Here is a 20,719-nt window from a genome sequence, read left to right as displayed (position 1 = left end):
TTGCTTGGAGGATTTCATTGCTAACGCTACTAATGCGACTGCTGCTAGTGCTGCCGATGCTGCTGCTACCCACGCTGCTCTCCACACTTATAAGTCTACCCCAGGATCCCGCCCCCCATTTGTACCTCTGGCGCAGATTCAAGGCGGATCTTTTGCACCTCTGCCCCCTGCTGGGTGATTTTTACATGATTCACAATGCGGACAAGGCTGATTCTCAGTCAGAGGTTGCATCAGACCCTTATGTACACTATGACGTAAAAAAGACAGGAAACGTACTTATACGTCTTTGGTAGAGGGCGCCATTGCATTAAAAGACGTCTTTGTACGTCTAAGGGAGTAAATGAGTTGAACAAAGTACAGGGTCCTTCACCTGACTACAGATGATCTTCTGGGGACTTTATTTGGTTTTAATCACTTTTGGGGTCTGTATCTATGCACACTCCCTGGTTTTGCTACCTTCCCGGGTACCACATACACACTGCTTAGTTTCTCTGCCTTCGTGGGTACCACATACATATTGCTTGGTTTCTCTGCCTTCCTGGGTACGACATACACACTGCCTGGTTTTGCTACCTTCCTGGGTACCAGTCACACAAACGTCAGACGACTCAGCACATACCGACTGTCTCAGCACTACACACTTTCACTCCAAGGCAGTGCTGTGAACCAACTTACTGACAAGAGGTAGTATTTAGAATTTTAAAAAGTGCTTGAAAGGTTTTGTTCATGTAAAACCAACAGATTATGACATTATTATTATTATTTAAATCAGTATTAAACAGCATCAGCATAGGTTAAAGATATTATACAGACTATATACGATAAAAAAATACTAAACCACCCTTGCTTTTCCGTCATTTCTTGTATAAGTTAACACACAGATGTATAACATTTGTTTATACAAATATAACGATTAAAAAGTAGCTGATTAGAGTTTTAATTTTGTATTCATTAATCTGTAATAAAAATGGACATATTTTGGTTAATAAAATTAACAAGAAATAAAAGTAAAGGGTGTTCTAATACTTTTTTCAAGATTGTCCTAACATACATTTAATGTTTACAGTATATGTCTTCGGAAGAAGCGCAGCATTAGATTTTTTTTTTTGTTCTCTCTCTTTGACTTCTGAATTTGAATTTCTGTCACAGATGTGCTTGAATTCTATTTTGGATGATTTGTGTTAAACTGCACAAATATTTGAAGAGCCATAGAATTCAAGAATCATACCAGTGCTGCTACTCCTCCGAACGGGTGAACGCCCTTGATTAACAACCTGCGTTGAGGTGGCTTTTGAGATTCGTGGTGTGGGAGAAAAATCTCTGAAGGCATTCTTAGACTTCAAGAGAGGGTCCACAATTTTCAAAGATTCACTTCCGTCTGAATCAGAGGCCTCACTTGTATCCGGAATATATTCATCTCCACTGTCATCTGAGTTGGAGTAATAATGCTTATCCATTCCAAAGTCAGCCTGTTTTTTTAATCTAAAAAACAACAACAACGAAATATAAAGGATAGAAGGCAGGAGACCAATAAAATATATGCAATTTGCTTGTAAGATTCCCTGAAATCTATATGGGTTGTTTACCTGTATACTTTTGGTCCTCCTGAGCCTTGGGATAGTAATATGGTCTGGGTCTGAGGCGCAAAGTTCAGGGGCAGGATTTGACAATGATTCGTCAGAATCTGTGTCGTTATTCCAAGGAAGATTCAGCCCATATTTTTTGTCCAAGGGAGGAGACTGGGTTGCATCAGAGTCCAAGAGAAAATTGAGAACCCATTAAATACTTAATCCCCAGAGGAATCTGCACAGAAAAAGGTCTTAATTCTATTTGAAAAAAAAAAAAAAAACTAAAATATTGATGAATGATATGACAAAATAATGTAATAACAAAATTAATTGACCGTAACAAAAAGCTCCCGGGAGGAAAACTACATTAAATGTTTTTTTAACAGGGCAGTGAAAATATTGGAAAATAAAAACGATAATAAATAAAATAATATAAAAAAAGAATTCAATGTGTATCGATGGACCCATATGAAATACTTATATCGCTATGTACTTATCAGCCATATCGCCCAGCCCAATATGTAACTGCAACTTCAAAACCTCGGGCCATAACAGGATTGTAACATGGGATGCATATCTTCATTCCTAAATTTGTAGATCCCGAGGAGGCTGCTCAATGGTCCTGGTAATCTAAACCTCAACCAATTCGGTCACAGCCAATGTTCTCCATCCTTGTTAAGAAGTTTTGAAATGATTTAATAGATATACTATTGCAAACTATACCAGAATTTTAGACATTTTAAACTTTTGATCACAATTTTACCTATTTTCTAAAAATCTGAAGAATCCACATGCCAAATCACCTGCTGTAGACACATAGGTTCTGTTCTGACAGATAATTCAGTTACAGGTTGTGTACTTAAAGCCAATAAGAGGGCAATGCAGCAGTCGACAACCTGACGAAAGCTTAAGTCTCCCAATGAGAGAACTGTAGTGGCTGGTAGGTTCTTAGATTGTAACATAGTAAAGACATATACTAGGCATAACTGTATATCATATGATGATGAGGGAAAATATTATTAGCTACGATTTATGTCCAGATATATTAGAAAACTTGTCCAACCAGCACAGGTCTATCTAACTGTAATTTTAACATCTCAAGACACGACAGGATGACCACATGATACGCATACCTCCTTTTCAGAGTCTGTCAAAACTTGAGAAGGCTGCTTCGATGTTCTGGTGGCATCAACCTCAGCCGATTCAGTCATTGTCGGTTGTCCTCCATCCTAATGAACAAGTTGAATATTAATTTAATGAATTAAAAAAAGAAAATGGATCAGAATTTTACACATTTTAGGCTTTGGCCACCCAAAACAAAAACTAACAAGTTCACGAATGAAACAAAACCAATTACTTTAGCGCATGACAATTAATCTTCAGTAGAGATATGTTGTGACTGATATTTCAGTCACAGGTTGTCTTTTGAACGCCACCAGGGGCGCAATGGAGCACAGGACAGCCAAAAGTCTTCTTGTCGGACACCTGTAGTGGCTGGTAGGTTCTAAGATTATAACATAGTAAAGGCACATACAACTCCTAACTGTATTTCATATGATAATGAAGGAAAAGATGATTAGCTATGATTTATGTCAACAATAAAAATGGCTCTACGGGGTCCCCACAAACACAAACCTGACAGTTGGGTGTCAGATGGCCAACATACCTGACACGCAATTCAACTCAACTGGACCCCACAACACAAGAAAAAGCTGAGTGAGCCTCAAACCAGACATACACATTCACTGACAAATATCCTGTGACACCAGATATATTAGAAGTCTTGTCTAATCAGCACACGTCTATCTAACTGCAATTTTAACATCTCGAGACACGACAGGATGAGTACAAGATACGCATACCTCCATTTCTGAGTCTGTAAAGCCTGGAGGAGGCTGCTTCGATGTTTTAGTAGCATCATAAATTTATTGAATTAATTATATTTGAGGTTGGATTAGATTTTTACACATTTTAAGCCTTAGCCACCCAAAACAAAACATAAGCTCATGAATGAAATAAAACTAATTAATTTCGCCCATGCCAATTAATCTTCTGTAGACACGTGTTGTGACCAGTGTTGTTTTTGGCAGGCATTTTAGATTTTGTCCAAGTCATTTGGACAAAGTGCTGATTTGTTTACATCACATTTAGTCATCCCAATTCGTTATAGTTTTAGTCCAGTTTTAGTCAACGAAAACTAAAAAAAGGGTTTTAGTCCAGTTTTAATCGACGGAAACGCAAAAAAAGTTTTACCCTAGTTTTCGTCAATTTATTCACAAAGGTTTTAGTCCAAGCGGCACGGTGGCCCAACTGGTTAGCAGGATGGCCTCACAATATTGAGGTCGTAGGTACGATTCTGGCTCCGGCCTTCCTGCGTGGGTTTCCTCTGGGTAATTTGGTTTCCTCCCATATTCTTAAAACATGCATGGCAAGTTGCTTGGACACTCTAATTGCCCCTAGGCATGAGTGTGAGCGTGGATGGTTGTTCGTCTATGTATGCCCTGCGATTGGCTGGACACCAATTCAAGGGTGTACCTCGCCTACTGCCGAAGACAGCTGGGATCGGCTCCAACACCCCCCGCGACCCTAGTGAGGAGAAGCGGTACAGATAACGGATGGATGGATGGATGGATGGGTTTAAGTCCATTTGAGTTAAAACAAGGCATTCAAGGTTTCCACCCAATAACAAAGACTTTTGGATGGACTACAAAGGATTCTTCATTACAAACAGAAAAAAGTGGCAACAGTGGAATCAATGCTCACTGCTCCAAAATAAGCAGAGAAGCAAAACATTTTGTTGGGCAACTGTTGTGGCTTTATTTCACTAAAAGCAACATAAAATAATTTATGAACCACATGCTAACAATTTTGTCTCGTCAACGAAAAAAATTCATGTACATCACGTCATGTTTTCGTCATAAAAGAACCTCGTTTAGCTTGTCATCGTCATTAAAAAAGGGGCGTTAACGAAGTATTTTCGTCATAGTCATCAGTGACGAAAACAACACTGGTTGTGACTGATATTTCAGTCCCAGGTTGTCTCCTGAACACCACCAATTGGGCAAGGGGGCGCAGGAAAGCCTGGGGTCTTCTATTTTTACAGTATAGAAAGGCTAAATATCAAATTGAAACAGTGTTTTATATCATGAATATACAGGGTTGGTGCTGGTTCTGGTAGGGAAACCACAACATAAAGATGTCCTTAATTAGTCCCACAATGGGGATATTTGCAATATGGCATATGATGGCCTAACAGGGCCACCTCCCAGAAAAGAGTAACGCAGAACTTTGTAATACTGTCACTCCCTGACCAGTTCGTTGTTCCTGAAGAGCCAAACTTTGACTCAGACCCACAAATTTGAATTACAGATAGTGGACAATGGAGAACTCCCCCAGTCAGTCAGCATGTTCAACTTCCATAGAAACCTCAACATACATTTATTAGATTGCCAAACTAATTGGAAACTACATCACCAGAACACCACAAGTGGGCTCTGTTATTGTACTTAAAGATGCATCTTACAAACCTGTGTTCTCCAAGGCCAGCTGGTCCATAGTCTTAAGTTATTTCTTCGCCAACATCAATGTCTCGGAGCGCAAACAGACAGAGGTGTGGTCTGTCCTCTGTTGTCTTCTTCTTCATTTTACAGTTGGGGTGCATGTGGTCATCATTAACCAGTCTTCCCAGACTGCCATCTTCTTGAGCGGCATCAACACTTAAAATAGATTTAAAAAAAAAAAAAACAATTATTCAATCAATGTCAGAAATTAATCTTTGAGACAATCTTGTGTACACAAAACATAAAAATAGGAAATCCACAATTTTTAAATCTTCTAAATCAAATCATACAAGAAATTTCTATTGGAATCAGACCCTATTAACAGCTTGTCTTTGAGACTTCATGGTCTATATTTTCATTTGTACAGATTCAACGCATGAATAAAAGTAATTACCGTATTTTCGCAGTCATAAGCAAACAAAGCGCCCTGTCAGTCGATGCGTCCATTAAATGGACAAAGTACCACTCACGTCCATCAGCCCTTGTCATCAACGAGCTGTTGGAAGTGCATGTTAGCACACCCTGCTGGGCAAAGAGTGAGTTGTCCATGCTTACAATCGACCGTGACAAATACACCATCTGACTATAATGTTTGGGTGATGGTGTTGGAAAAAGCTGGACAAAGGGCAGCTGTCCACAATGTTTTAGTCTGTCTTATCATTTATGTTATTGCAAGCAAGAAACGTCCCAGGTTTAGACAACAGACAAAAAGTCCAAAGCATAACAGCACATCTCTTTAAACAGCCATGCAAATCTCTCTAAACAGCTATGGGATTGTGGGTCTCTGCTCCCAGAATGCATTGCTTGAATTAGCTAAGGCTGAGTGGCTTTTGTATTATTTTCATTTTTTTTGGGTATATTGATGGCATGAGAGATACATGTTTGTGTTAATCTTATTTCTATGTTTCATTGTTTGCTTGTATGATGAGTTTTTTATTTTTTTTTGAAACCGTGACTCTAAGGTGTGTGGTGAGCAGCCAAGTCCCTCCCCTGACGTTGCTTTGTAGGCTATTGCCAATGCACCTAATATTGGCCTGAGCCATTGTCAGCTATTGTCAATAGAGACTTGGCGTCTGCTGCAACAATGGGGTGATTGCTCATGTTATTGGGGCATAGTAGGCTGCTATCGGCTGTGTCAGTGTGGGCAGCTCTGCCAAGTTCATGCTATGCTAACAGCAGCTGTGCTATCGTCTTGTCAGGCGGTGCGTCCAGTATATGTTACAAAGACAGAAATAGCGGCCTCAACAGGTGTTGCGCCCTTTGACACGGCGCGTCTTTTGGGTGCGAAAATACGGTATACATTTTTGCTTAGAGAATGATTTTTCCCCTAACACTTATGGGATGAGTATGTGTTTATTTTTTTAAATAAAAACAAAAATAAGATAACATCTCAATCTTTGCCTCACCTCCAAGTTTTTTCTTGCCGGCGGAAGTCAAACAAAAAGACAGTGCCTCTTCCATCCATCTTCCTGCGTTGAGATTTATCAGAATCTATCAATTTTCCTCTGTACTCCATAATAAAGAATAAAGTCGTCTTTCCTGAAAGGGGCCTTGGTAAATACTCCTCGACCTAGTTAACAGGGAAATCAAGATAGCTTCGTCATATTTTTAAGCACACAAATAAGGAGTCATCATATTCATTTGGGCCACTATACTAATGTAGGGTGGTTTGAAACATTGCTTCTTGTGAGGGATAGAGCAGAGCCCTTCTTTATGATTTAAAAGGAACAGACCAGCCAAAATTCATTTTCCAGCATTGCATTAGCCAGTATGTATTAGGACTGAAAGTACAAATGTCAATGGCACCTGGTTACGTAAAAAAAAAACTTTAAGATTATTTAGTTTCATAACAATGACATACACTGTATACACAGTCATATTGGATCGCGTCACGTGATCTCTGTGACGTATAACGTGCTTTACACTAGACTATCAATATCGGACTTGTTCACCGGTCTATTGTGGTATAAAAATGCCGGAGGGCGTCATCAAGTACAGCCTTAATTTAGATAGAACTCCTACCATCAGGTTTCACGCTCACTGAAATAACTTGAAACTGACAAAAGAAAAGGTCAAGACACTCTTAATGTAAAATAACCACTTAAAAAACGATGTCAGCTTGGTTATCAGAAAACAATAATATATCTTAGCAAAAGCGTTAACATCATACCTTTAAATGAGTTTATATACTTCGCTTCTAACTCTGCAGTCTTGTCCAGACCCTTGACTGCATGTTCAATAGTATCCTGCTTTGGGGACTTCCTGCATCTCAGGGAAGGCATTGTTTATTCTATAAAGAAAAAAGACAGTATTGTGTTGAGAATTATTAATACTATAGGCTAAATGGAGTTTTAACAATATCAGTGTAAGAAAAATAAATTATAAATTAAAAAAATATCAATCCCTCCATCCCAATTAACGATTTCAACCATAATAGTTTATATTGAAGTTTAAACAACAGACAGACAGATTTATGCAGTGTGACTACAAAAATCTTACCAAAATTGCATTCACAGTAACCTTTGCTTTAAGAATCATGTAATTAACCAGTGAACATCGTGTCTTACACAAAAATTAATGACAGAAATTATCATGGTACTTGCATTCTGTTGTTCTATAACAAAAGTGCAAGCTGTTAGCTCCGCAAAGCTAACGCAACAAGCTAGCGTCCCTCGTGCTCACATTCAATGCAAACCTGACCACCGGATGAAAATACGCGTCGGTTTAGTTCTTTAAATGAGTAAAAGCACCATGACGTTTTATAATTATTCAATGCTTAACTGGAGCTCGTCAATTATGTCGATGTAGGAGCACATGTTTGCTAGGCCAGTGTTGTAGGCCCACATCCATGGTGCTACTTTGTATAGTGTTTTCCACACAACTATCTCTAACCATGAACAAATGCACTCGAGGCATGTTTTGAATAAAAACAAACGAAAAACACTTACCTCTCCGTTTCAACAGCAGTTCGAACTTCGAAGTGGTGATATTCTCCAGCGTTAAGCACCTGCTCGAACTGCAAATAGGTCAAATTCAACAGCGTCTTTTTTCTGTCTTAACAAGGACGCGATGAGAGGAGGAGCGCTTGCCTTTTCGTCAGCACGCCCCGCGCGGGTGGTGCTGCTTTATCACTCTCTATCTGTGCCCGCCCGCCGGCATGTCGATAGAAAAATAATATTCCTTCAAACATTACTTTCATCTTCTTAACGTTTTGTAGTGAATTTAACAGGTTCACCACTTTTTTCAAATACACCAATGGAAAACAGGTCTTAATTGAGGAAACATACAAAGAGCGTCTCACAAACACCTTATGATGAGCAATGTAATTTGATCACGTTTTTTGTCACTGCCTGGACGTCGGTTCACTGGCCTGGTGGCAGTGGCTTGTAGACACTGTCACTGAGTGGGAACGGATCTCAAGGTGGGTCAAACTAACCCAAGCAGTGGATCGGTCCGCTTTTTAAATTTATTAATTTTTTTATTTTATGTATTTATTTATTATTTAATACAAGGGCTTCGGCTCACTACCAGTGGGCGGGACCAAAGAATTTGGGTTTCCTTTGAGCTAGGAGGCAGTCAAAGGCAGTCCAATCCCCGGCAACGTAAAGCGCCTAGCTCTGGGGACATGGAATGTCATTTCTCTGGTAGGGAATGAACCCGAGCTGGTGTGTGACTAGACCAGTGGTTCTCAATTATTTCCTGTCATGCCCCCCCTACCAAGAAGAAAACAATTCGCACCCCCCCCACCACAATTTTTTTTTACATTTCGTACTAATGTACATGTTCTTTGCATATTAATGTTAGATTGTCAATAAAATATCTTACCTTAACAAAGCTAAATTGATAAAAAAAAATATCCTTTTGAGAACGACTATTGTGAGGATCTCGAAACTCAGTACTCTGTGGTGCTAATATTGATGAGATGATAAATATGTTGAAGCCACAGAACAAAAAGATTAGATATTGTTTGGAAATTAATGACGTACATAACAAAGGAATATCAGCCTTGATTGGAGTACATTACTGCATTTAAATTTTTAATAAAAATGAAACAATTATTGATGTTATGACCACTATGAAGAATTTAAAAAAACAATATATAGGGATAATTATAGTTTTCATTTTGTTATGTTTAGTCTGTTCATGTTGCATTATTTTTATGACAAAGATGATGGTTAATCGTAGGTTTGTTGCCCAAATGTACCGTTACAACCTGATTAATGTTGAGAATGACGAACTCAAACTGGACACTAAAACGTAAAAACACATGGACTTCTTGCCCCTGTCCACACACGTGCACACACACACACACCATACACGAAGATCCGGGAGGTAAGGACGGCTGTCCTCTCCTACAACGAGGCAAGGGCCTCCACCAAGTCACCCCAGGGACAAGTTTTATTCCCTGATGGTCATCAAATTATGAGGATCTCATTCTACGCCGGAAGGGAGGAGGGGAATTTTTCCCTAATGTGAGGTTTTCGCTCCTCCACTGATGATCACACTGTTGTATGATTTCATTATGATGATCTGTCTTAAAGCCGTAAGGACATGATTTTTAAATCCACAACAGGGGGGAAATGTAAGATGGGCTGAGGATAGGTAATCAGTTTGTGTATTCATAATCATGTTTTTATACACTCATTAATGTTTAACACACACAGAGACACTTACTTGTTATTTTAACACACACACACACACACAGACACCGTATCCTGAAGATGTGTTTAGTTAAACTGACCTTGGGTTATGATTTTCTGCCTGCTGGAGTCCCTGGTGATTAGTTATTGATGCTTTAGTTAAACTGACCTTTATACCGTGAGTTATTGATGTTTTCTGTCTCTTGGTGATTAGTTGTTGATGCTTTTCTGTCTTCTGGTGATTAGTTATTGATGAGTTAGTTTCAATAAAAAGGCAGAACGGAGGGTGAGAGTCAGAGGGTGTGCGGGATTGAACTGGCAAGACGGCTGTTTCGCCTCCTGGCTCCCTCTCCCATTCTGAATGGCACAAAACGAAAACTTTAGTAAGTTATTTCAGTCTAAAAAAGGCGTCAGGGCATTTTTAAACCGGACAGTAAGTCGTCACTGTCTTGGTTCCTTTTTGTGCCTTGACCCATCCCGGAATTATTGAAAGGATGCAGTCCTATTTACAGGCCCCAGTGACACCCCAGGTTTCTGTTGTTTGTACGAGGGCGCTTAATAGGTACTGCTATTCACAATCGTCTTAGGCTGTTTCTTTGCAGAAGTTTATGGACAATGTGTAGTGCTGTAGGATGCAGTCTAGAGCATTCTTGACATTGAAGCTTTTGTTTCCAGCAACTGCTAATGCGACCGTGCATCAAACATGCAAAACACAGACCCTTGCTCCTCAAGAAGTCAATCTTATCCTTGTGATGCTTTCTCCTAAATTCCTTACAAATTGTGAGACTGTTGCTCTCCATTACAATTAGCACATGGTTTGGCAATAGCATCCACTGAAACAGGTTCTGCCTTTGGCGTGGTGGTTTTGTTGTTTTCCATCTTGGCGGGCACAATGACTGTTGTGAAGACTTTCTTTGATTTTGGTGTTTCTGTGTGTTGTGATTTTGTTTTCTGTTTTATAGAAATCTTTCGTGCTTGTCAACAAAATCCTTAAACTTCACTCTTCTATTTGTTCTTTCTTGGAGATTGCAGGCAAATTTTCTCCAAGATTCTATAAGTCTGTATGGAAGTTTGTTTGCCAATGCCTTTATATTAGCCATGTTGTCCAAGTCCTCCATGTAATTAACATCTGCCATTATGTTCAAACAGCCCATAAGGAATAATGTGAAAGACTGAAGTGCAACACCATCTTCAGACTTGATTGTTGGCCAATCCATGGCTTCCTTTAAATATGCTTCTGCTATCATGAAGTCATCACCATAAAACTCCTTCAAGATTTGTTTTGCTTTGGTATATCCTGTCAGAGGTTCCATATGGATGCAGCTCTTCACCAACTCATGTGGTTGTTCACTAGTATACTGCAGCTAAAATTGAAGATGATCACGGTTATCACTTGTACGGCCTTCAATCCCATGTTCAATGGCACCTATACAGGTTTTATAATGCAGAGGGTCGCCTTTAAACGTAGGAATGGAAAGTTCGGGAAGTAGCGATGCTTTTTGACTCTTTGCTAAGTATTCTGCGACACTGGCTTGCTGTGAGATTGCTTGGCAAAGGCCATCAAGCACATGTCCCTGTTGTTCTCTACTTTCTGTCTGATGTGGAAATCTAGCCATTGGAATAGTCGAAGTGGGAGCATTTCAGGTCAACACTGCTTGTTGCTCTGATAGGCTGTGATGGTAATTGAATGTTTTTCCTTGTTTAAATTGTAACACACTCATCAGGAATGTGGATACCATCCTCCTGGGTATTTTCATATCTTCTCAAGACATCCAATTTAGCATCAGACTCAGGGAGTGCCGTTTGCATTGCATGCATTTGCTTCTTTGCCTTAATTGCAGCTTCTTCTTGCTCAAGTGCCAACCTTTGTTGTAAATCAGCAGCCTTTGCCTTTAAACATGCTCGTTCCATTTGAGCCTTTAATTTAATTGAAGACGTTGACAGAAGTGAGCTTCTGTCTGTTAGATTCTTTACTTCTACTTCTATGGGTGTAGTTAGTTGATGCAGATCTACTATCATCAGGTGATATTTGTTTATTGCATCCTTCCTCTGCACGTTTCAAAACGTCCTTCTTCCATTGCTCACATTTCCATTAATTACATTTTTTGGATCAAACCAGTTATTTTGGTCATCGGCAAAATCCTCTTCAGTCTTTAAATTTTGCACACCGGAATTGAGGTCCACAAATTCTTGCTCCATGCCGCTAAAGCAAACACGAAGCTCAGTTTTTTACAGCGTCAACATTTGCATCATCCTCCATCAATTGTTCAATTTGACGTTGCATGGAGGTCAATTGAGCAAATTTGCACCTGCGTGCCTGCATCCGTTTAGGCTTGTGATCTTCTACAGCTTTTCTCCGTCATTTTTAATGTCCGCTTTCCACTGTCTTGTTCCTCCATGTCAATCCACAATCAAGCAAACAAAAACGTCAAACTGACTGTAGCGTCTCAATTTGTAGGTCAGCTGAATGACGATCAAAGTTTTAAGCAGTTTACTCACGCACCTGTTACGTGCACGTCCTTGTTAACTCGCGATGCTTGTCAAGTATGGACGCATGCTAACAGCTAGCAGCTCATTGTCCCGACTGGAAAGTTGCTCCTTAGCTGTGATGTGCCTAGGGTTACACTATCTATCATTAACAAACACAGCCAGCCCTCCTCTTTCCTCTTACCGCTTTCCAGTGTCCTGTCCGCAAGTAGTATTTGGAAGCCGTCAAATTCCACGACGGTGTCCGGCGTTAGGTCTGTTAGCCATGAATCCGTGAACATCAGCAAGCTAGCTCATTGGAAGTTCCTCTCGTGCCGCGTCCATTTTCTTGGGAAGGTATCTAACATTTCCCATAAAAACGGACAGGAGGACGGGGTGGTCACGCCTCCTCTTTGCCTGGCGTTTCGCCCCCGCGCGACATCCCCCGTCTCTTCCTCCTCAACTCGTGGGGGATATCGGGTCTCGCTCCGGGAGTCGGCACGGGGTTAGCACGAAGTGCTAACAGCTGATCTCTTGTGTAAACGATTGATCCGTAGCTCCCAGTGACATCTCCGGACACGATCACGCAAAAAACAGCCCCCAGCAGCAATAAAACCACCGCAATTTGGATGTCCATTGCTGCGATGAGGTAAAATAAATAAAACTGGGTAAAGGAAAAAACACGCGAAAAAGGCTCAAATAGTGAGCCGTGCTGCTTTAGCAGGTAGCCACTCGCGTGGTGACGGAACCGTAAAAACAAATGTGGTCCCATCAAAATCTGATGGGATATTTAAAAATAAAAGCGTGAAAATTTGCTTATTTGTCTGTCGTCACCAATGATTAAAAAAATTAAAATCATTACAAAATCCTCAAGCTATCGTGATACCAGACAAGTTCTGCGGGACACCAGACCACCCCAGTTGTCCACAAAAAGTGGTCACTTCAAAATTTGATGTGGCATTTAAAAATAAAAAAATCACCTGAAATATGCACTGTGATCAACACTGATTTAAAAGAAAAATCTTTAAAAAATATCCTCAAACTATCGTGATACCAAACCAGGATTGGGGATACTAGACCACACCAGCTGTCCACCAAAAGTGGTCACATCAAAATGTGATGTGGCACTTCAAAATAAAAGTAGCCTGAAATTCGCTTATTTCACGGTCATCACCACTGAGTTAAAAAAAAAATAGCTCGAGCTATCGTGATACCAGACCAGTTTTGTGGGACCCGAGACTACCCCAGCTGTCCATAAAAAGTGGTCCCATCGAAATCTAATTTGTAATTTCAAACTAAAAGTTGCCTGAAATCTGCACATTTCACTGTCATCATGCCTGACTTTAAAATTTCATTAAAAAATATCCTCTAGCTATGGTAATACCAAACCAGGTTTGGAGGACACAAGACAACACAGCTTTCCACCAAAAGTAGTCCCATCAAAATGTAAGGAGGCATTTTAAAATAAAAGAGCTGGAGCTGTCGTAATACCAGACTAGTTTTGTTGGACACTAGACGACCCCAGCTGTTCATCAAAAATGGTCCCATCAAAATCTGATGTGTAATTTCACAATAAAAAAAAACCCACCTGAAATATGCACATTTCATTGTCATCAACACTGATTTTAAAATAATCATTTCAAAATACCCTCGAGCTATCGTGATATCAGACCCATTTTGGGGGACACTAGACAACCCCAGTTGTCCATCAAATGCGGTCCCACCAAAATGTGATACGGCATTTCAAAATAAAAGTAGCCTTAAATCAGCATACATCACTGTTATCAGGCCTGACTAAAATATCATGACAAAATATCCTCCAGCTATCATGATACCAGACAAGACATATTTCACTGTCATCACCATTGATTTAAAAAAATTAATTAAAAACTAGAGCTGCGAGCAGCTATAAAGGGCCCTCGCCACCCGGACAACGTTGGGGTACTGGCACGTTGGAAATGTGAAATATTTCCGAGAAATAACGTGAGGAATCTTCAAGAGGAATTTGCTTGTAGTTAAAGTTAGAGCAGCTTTTGTTTTCAAAGCCTCGTCAATGTTTGAAGTAAATTTGTTGGCAGGCACTACAGGTGCATCAAATCAAAGACTAATAGACTGAAAAACATTTTCTTTCCGAGAGCCATCACCATTCTGAACTCTCACACACATGCACACACACACGACCACCCTTACCTTGCTGAACAGCGACGTATTGTGTTGTATTTCTCCAATTTCATACTATTTTCCATCACAATATTTATTCTCTTATTTGTCTAATTTATATATTTGATTAAATTATTGTTGTATTGCACTGGAGAGGGGAGCTCCCTAATCTTGTTGCACACTGTACAATGACAATAAAAGGATTTCGGATTCTGATAAATTTAGAATGGCCGACTTCCTGTTCAATTTAGCATACGGCTCCATGAGACTTTTTATTAGGTCTTGGCTTTGTACACACTTCATCAAATTTTCAGTTTGGTGAAACAGAGATATGGGGCTGTTTTTTTTTGTTGTTTTTTTTTTCTAGGGGGCGATAGCGAGCCATTTTTAAACAACTGTACGACAAAATAATAAAATATTGTGAATATTGAATCAACTCCCGGTTGAGTGGACGCTGGCACGTTTGGCTGCCACTGCTCACCGGTAACTCTCAGAAATGTTTTGGATCCGCTTGTTGTACCTGCTTTAGCAGTTTACAATCCCTCCAGTTACAGTGATTTTATTTATTATTATCTGTATGTTGAGCGATCCCGATTCTCATGAATGCCACCCACCGATTGCATAGTCGCTGACGCGTCTACTGTGGCTAAAGTTTAGCTTACCTATCAAAGTTAGCACCTGTCTGCCATGTGGACCCGCAGGCCAGTCTGCTTCTCGCACTTCTGCCTGTTCCTGTCATGTCATCAACCTGTGTCAGGACAACTTCAATCCACTGCCGCTGAACTCCGCTGGATTTACCGACACATGCCCGAGGGAAACGCACCACCACCACTGCTCCTCCTCCCGAACATCGCTCGTCGACCCTTGAAGGATTGTATGGCAATTACCGGCATTTTAAACATTTATGGGACAGAATGTCAATTATTTAATTTAGCAGGTTTATATTTACTGAATATGCTATGATCGCAAAATTCCGGACGAACTGGCGAGGCTGCCCGGCTCACCGTGGCTTGTCATCGGGACCGGGAGGCGGCGCAGGCGACGCAGAGAGAGGAAGCAGAAGCGGGGCTGCAGGTCCGGTGTCTTGCAACGGCTGCGACGGCAGCCCCATAGGCAACCACTGCCGAGTCTGTACCTCACCAACGCCAGATCCGTGGTCCACAAAATCGACGACCTGGGATTACAAATCCTGGGAAACCGCTATGTGCGAGACAGCAGTGTGATCGTCGTCACGGAATCCTGGCTGCACGCAGACGTCCCCGATGCTAGCATCCAGCTGGCCGGGCGCTCGCTACATCGCGCGGATCGGACAAGGGACACCGGTAAGAGACGGGGCGGGGTGGCTCTGTGTTTACGTGCATGAGAACTGGTGCGGCGATAGCACGATCGTCGAGAAGCACTCTTCCCCCGACATCGAGTTCATGTCCGTTAAATGCCGGCCTTATTTTCTCCCGAGGGAGCTAACGGTCGTGATTGTCACAGCTGTTTACATCCCTCCCGACGCTAGCACTAGCACGGCGCTCTCGCTACTCGCGTGCGTCATCAATAAACATCAGCGGGCCCACCCTGATGGCGTTCACGTAGTAGCGGGAGACTTTAATAAGGCCAATTTAAAGACTGTACTCCCAGAGTTTCACCAGCATGTCAAGTGCCCAACGAGGGGAGACAACACTCTCGACCATGTGTACTCGAACATCAAGCACGCATACAGGGCCCTCCCACTCGCCCCCCTCGGCCAGTCAGACCACCTGTCCTTGCAGCTCGCACCTGCATACATCCCTCTCAGGCGCAGATTCAGGCCCACTACAAAGACTGTGAAAACCTGGCGTGACGGCGCCATGAGTGAATTACAGGACTGCTTTCAAGACACAAACTGGGGCCTCTTTGATCATCATGTTGGAATTTATCTTTAAATCAATGTTAGAATTTAATTTTAAACCAATGCAAACTCAAATTAATAATCTGACTCCAATTTGTGACTTTACCCAACTCTCACTCATCCAACAATATGCGCGCTCGTTCTGCAATAGAAAGGTATCAGGAAGCCGGCATTTTCACACACGAGTGGATTTATTCCTAACACACAAATCTACAACTTGAGTTTGGGTCCCTCTCAATACAGCTCTCTCTGTCTTCGCTGTTCAGCATTAATTTATAGACACAATATGCAAATGACACAGAGACAAAGGCATCCTGGCATGATTCTATTGGCTATGTGTATGCTGCAGTTAACTTTAGCTTGCTTCTCTTGGTCTTGCTTCAAGTGGTGGCCCCTCCTGCTTGTGGCTGAAGGGTCCAGTTTCTTGTGCATCCCTTCCCCCTCGAGGTATCTGTCTGCGCCAGGCACCGACCTAAAACCTCCCAAACCTCACATTCTTTCACTTTCTTTTTCCAACTTCACCAGCCACCCACACAGCATTCCACAGAATAACAGTGACACAAGATGCAGGACATCGAATAAAACTAGCCAGGTTTAAACTCTTCCACTCCTTTATTCCCTCTCATGACCTCAGACAACTGAGGTCATCACTCAAACCCATTATTTTATTGTTACACACGAGCTCAAGATCAAACAACGAAAAATTAGTAACAACTATAAATCAATAGAATGTGAGGTAAAGCTCAATAGAGAGTTAGTAAAAGACTAAAGATCAATAAAAATTAGTAAAAATTAAAAATCAATGGAAAACTAGTAAAACTTAAAAATCAATAGAAAATTTAGTAAAACTTAAAAATCAATAGAAAATTAGTAAAACTTAAAAATCAATAGAAAATGTCATTCTAGTAGAAAATCCGTAGAAAATTTCATTTCCTCCTCATGGCCTCAGGTCGCTGAGGCCATCTTTCCATACTCACATCCTGGACTCCCGGAGGGCCACGCTACCTCCGCCTCCTGGGGTTCCTTTTGAGGGATCATCATGTACTGACCCCCCGGAGGGAGTGGCCCCAACGTGCGTTCTATTGTCTTAACAGTTAATGATCTGATACATGGAATACAGCAACATCCGCATAACACCATAATAGCGGCAAACACAGCGATAGAAATCAGTACTGATGCAATCAGGCTTTTATATTTACCAAAGATGTTTAACCAGTCAGAATACCAACTGGTGTCCACACCTGAGTGCTCCTTCATTTTGTTACTTAGCGTGCGCAGACCCTCCAATGCCTTGGTAAGGCGACCGTCAGGAGATGTATTGTTGGGAATCAGAGTACAACACTGATCCCCAAAAATACCACACACCCCTCCTCTTTCGGCTAACACCATATCTAAGCTTATTCTGTTCTGGAATGCCATAAGAGACGTGGCAGCCAATTGCTCATGCACTGCCTGGAGTGCTGAGGTGGTAAAATTCGCCAATCGTTGGACATTATAGTGGACATAATTAATCCGGTCCACATTTTTGTTTACTGTAACGAACAGGAAAAGACTCTCCCATCCTGCTGCAATTTGATCCACCAATTTATACTCGTCAGGGATCCCTCTTGGAACTCCAATTGCATCTATATACGTGGGATCTCCTGCATTCAACCATTCTTGCATGTCCCTTCTCTTCCTGTTAAGGAAGGGGATTCTTCCCCATTGTCCAACACCTTCCCACTCCATTTTGGCCAGATCTAAGGCTGTCACACTAACTGGCATGATCAGCGTTACCAGGGCGCACTTACCTGAGGCATTGGTGGGAAGCCTATCGTACAGCACTTTCTCTCCACACCACAGCCAAACATCATCACGAGCGAGAGGGATTCCTACTGGCAAAGACACATTTTCATTACACCATGACTCCTGGATATTTCCAATCCCAGGACCCGTCCCATTTAACTTTTAGGCAGGTGAACTTTTGTTTTGCAACTTGGGTGTCAAAAATAGGCTCTTTCTTTCTTATTCCCACATCATTCCATGGGTGTGTCCAATTAAAAATTGTCACCCAAGTGTTCACCTGTGTCGGTTGTTTACATTTCAGATTTAGCAGTAGTTGTTGTGTCTGTGTCAGCGTCTTACCATCATCTCGCTCTGCTCCATACCATACCATTCCATTACATGCTCCTTTCGCTCCATCACTTCTGTCATCCCGCATCCTATGTTCAAACGCCAACATCGTCCACACAAAGCACACGCCAGCAAGCAAAATAGTCAATAAGTTAAACATTTGCATCGTCATCGTCTTTGTTCAGACTCGAAAGTGTCTGACTTTGATCCAATTCATGCCATCTACACATTCCCTCTCTTGACCTGCCCGTCCGGGCGGTCAACCTCTAAGCTCAACCATGGCGGGCACAAATACTGGGGCCGGGCGCAACTGTGAGCTATGGTACCACTTTTGTCCTGTAGTTCCCAATTGGATGGCGTGTCAGGTTCTAGCCAGAACTCTAAACTGTCCTTATCAGCGAGATTGAGTCCACCTCCGGGAAAGCACCCGGAGGTTGATGTACGGAGCGATGTCCGACTCCAGTGATGCTGAGTTCACTGAGTTCAAATATCTAACTGTGTTCCGAGATTACAAATTAAGCCTCGAGCTAACGCTCCAATTTTGACTGTTAATTGACAAATTTTAAAGCAACACAAATGAAATAGTAACCATTTATGCTTAAAATAAAAAATCCCAAAACTATAATAACGCAGATACCGAATTAAACCTCTATTTTTCTTTTTTTTTTTTTTTTATGGGAAGAAAAGGTGCTCTACAAGACATAGACAGCTCCAAGACCGCTGCAGTCTTCACCTCCTATTGTCTCATGATTGGCTCAATCCACCTACCGGCTGTGCCCACACTGATTCTGTCAACTGGGGGAGGGGGTAGAGACAGTAAAAACAATCGCGGAGCTGTGGAGCCGAGCCCCAAATCAGTCGGGCCCTGGGTCCACAACACCTCTAGCAGAGACACACACAGAACTACCATTTCCGAGCGACCCTTCCCTGGAAATTTTGAAATTTAGTAATGTCCCCAAAACCAAAGAATTTGTAGTCGGTGCTGAAATATGATCTCCCGATTGTGCAACAACTATGGGGTCTAGATCTCTAGTATGATGACGCTCATCAATATTCAATGCGATTTGTGGCTCGGCGAAAGTAAACAATTCATACCATTTCCGCTGTCCAGGGACAAGGCACGCGTGCGAGGCAACGCCAGTAGACATAACAAATATATAATTCTAACGCAAGATGCACTCATGACTAAATTTGGATGAGTGCATTTTTGATAAATCAAATCATGTTTGTGATCACATGTACAATGTGATATGTCAATTGGTGAATTGAAAGGGTGGCGGTTGCTAAACCACTCAGACCAGAGCAAGAACAGGGCATACCCACCGCGGGAGGATGGGAACCAGGTTTCAGAGCTGCCCTCAAATGTTTCAGTTCAGTTTAGCCACTGGGAAGGAAGAGAGCACGACATATGCTCCCTCCGACGGATGTGCAGAGTCAAGTTCAGTCCCATCCGGGAATGCCACTCGAATTCCAGTGTTCGTTCAGTCAATGGCAGTGACTCAGGCACTCTTGAGAGTCCACATGGCTCAGTGGGGGTTGCGGAAGGAGCTCATAGCTCGCCCCAATATCCAGCACCATCGAAAACTTGTCCATCCACCGTCCCCGGACTGCTAGGACCTGCTAGTCCTCGAATGCTGAAGCTCCGCTGCCCCCTGTCATGGAATGGGGTACGAGCGGGTTTGTGTCAAGTGCGTTGGGAGTGGGTAACGGTGGCGCCCCCTGCGCTGGTGGAGCTCTTTGTGACAGATATGGCACCGGAGGATGGCACATTCCAGAAAGTGGCTCGGCATGGACAGCTCATCACCCAGTGACCCCACACCCCGCAGCAAGAGCACACCCCACTCACAACCCCCGTCTGTAATCACCCATACCTCTTTTACTGCAATCCCAACCTCGTTGACTGGCCTGCTATGGACAGCAGCCAGTCTGCTGTGGCGCTGCGTCACCCGAACCTTGCCCAGAAGCAGCAGAAGTGGAAGGAGCAGCTGCCTCCTTTTTTCTTATCTCTCTTGGCCTTCTAAACCTGCAAGTACAACAATTTTAGTCACGCTCCTTAATCCAATCCCATATATTCCTTTTCTGATGTCGTGCAAAGTTAGGTACAAAATGTGTTCTACTTAGGCCGATTAGCATTATTTCATTCATGGACTATTTCGCCTGATGTCTGCCACTGGAAGGTGCACGCCCTTGTGGACGGCCAACTGGAACAGCTGTGTAATGTCGACATTATTGGATGGGTCACTGCCGGAAGTCTCACTCCATTCATGTCTCGCCCTGGCCACATAGACCAGGCCTGTCTCCCTTTTCCCCACCTGAAAGACACAGCAACATCGA

The 20,719-nt window shown here is 42.1% G+C and overlaps 1 long non-coding RNA gene across 1 annotated transcript; it reads right to left on the bottom strand.

Annotated features, from left to right (window-relative positions):
• Window positions 1-811: 811 nt before the first annotated feature.
• LOC148315713 (uncharacterized) lies at window positions 812-8,224 on the bottom strand. The gene is made up of 7 exons (XR_015840664.1): window positions 8,077-8,224; window positions 7,299-7,418; window positions 6,535-6,698; window positions 5,096-5,284; window positions 2,702-2,797; window positions 1,587-1,739; window positions 812-1,482 (listed from the first exon to the last, which is right to left on the bottom strand). It is a non-coding gene; the product is annotated as an uncharacterized LOC148315713 (long non-coding RNA).
• Between the last annotated feature and the right edge of the window lie 12,495 nt (window positions 8,225-20,719).

Source organism: Idiotropiscis lumnitzeri, unplaced genomic scaffold (assembly GCF_059441095.1).
Source record: "Idiotropiscis lumnitzeri isolate Australia: NSW breed Sydney's pygmy pipehorse unplaced genomic scaffold, RoL_Ilum_1.0 HiC_scaffold_51, whole genome shotgun sequence".
Classification (NCBI taxonomy): Eukaryota; Metazoa; Chordata; class Actinopteri; order Syngnathiformes; family Syngnathidae; genus Idiotropiscis; species Idiotropiscis lumnitzeri.
This window is presented reverse-complemented; position numbering and strand designations above follow the sequence as displayed.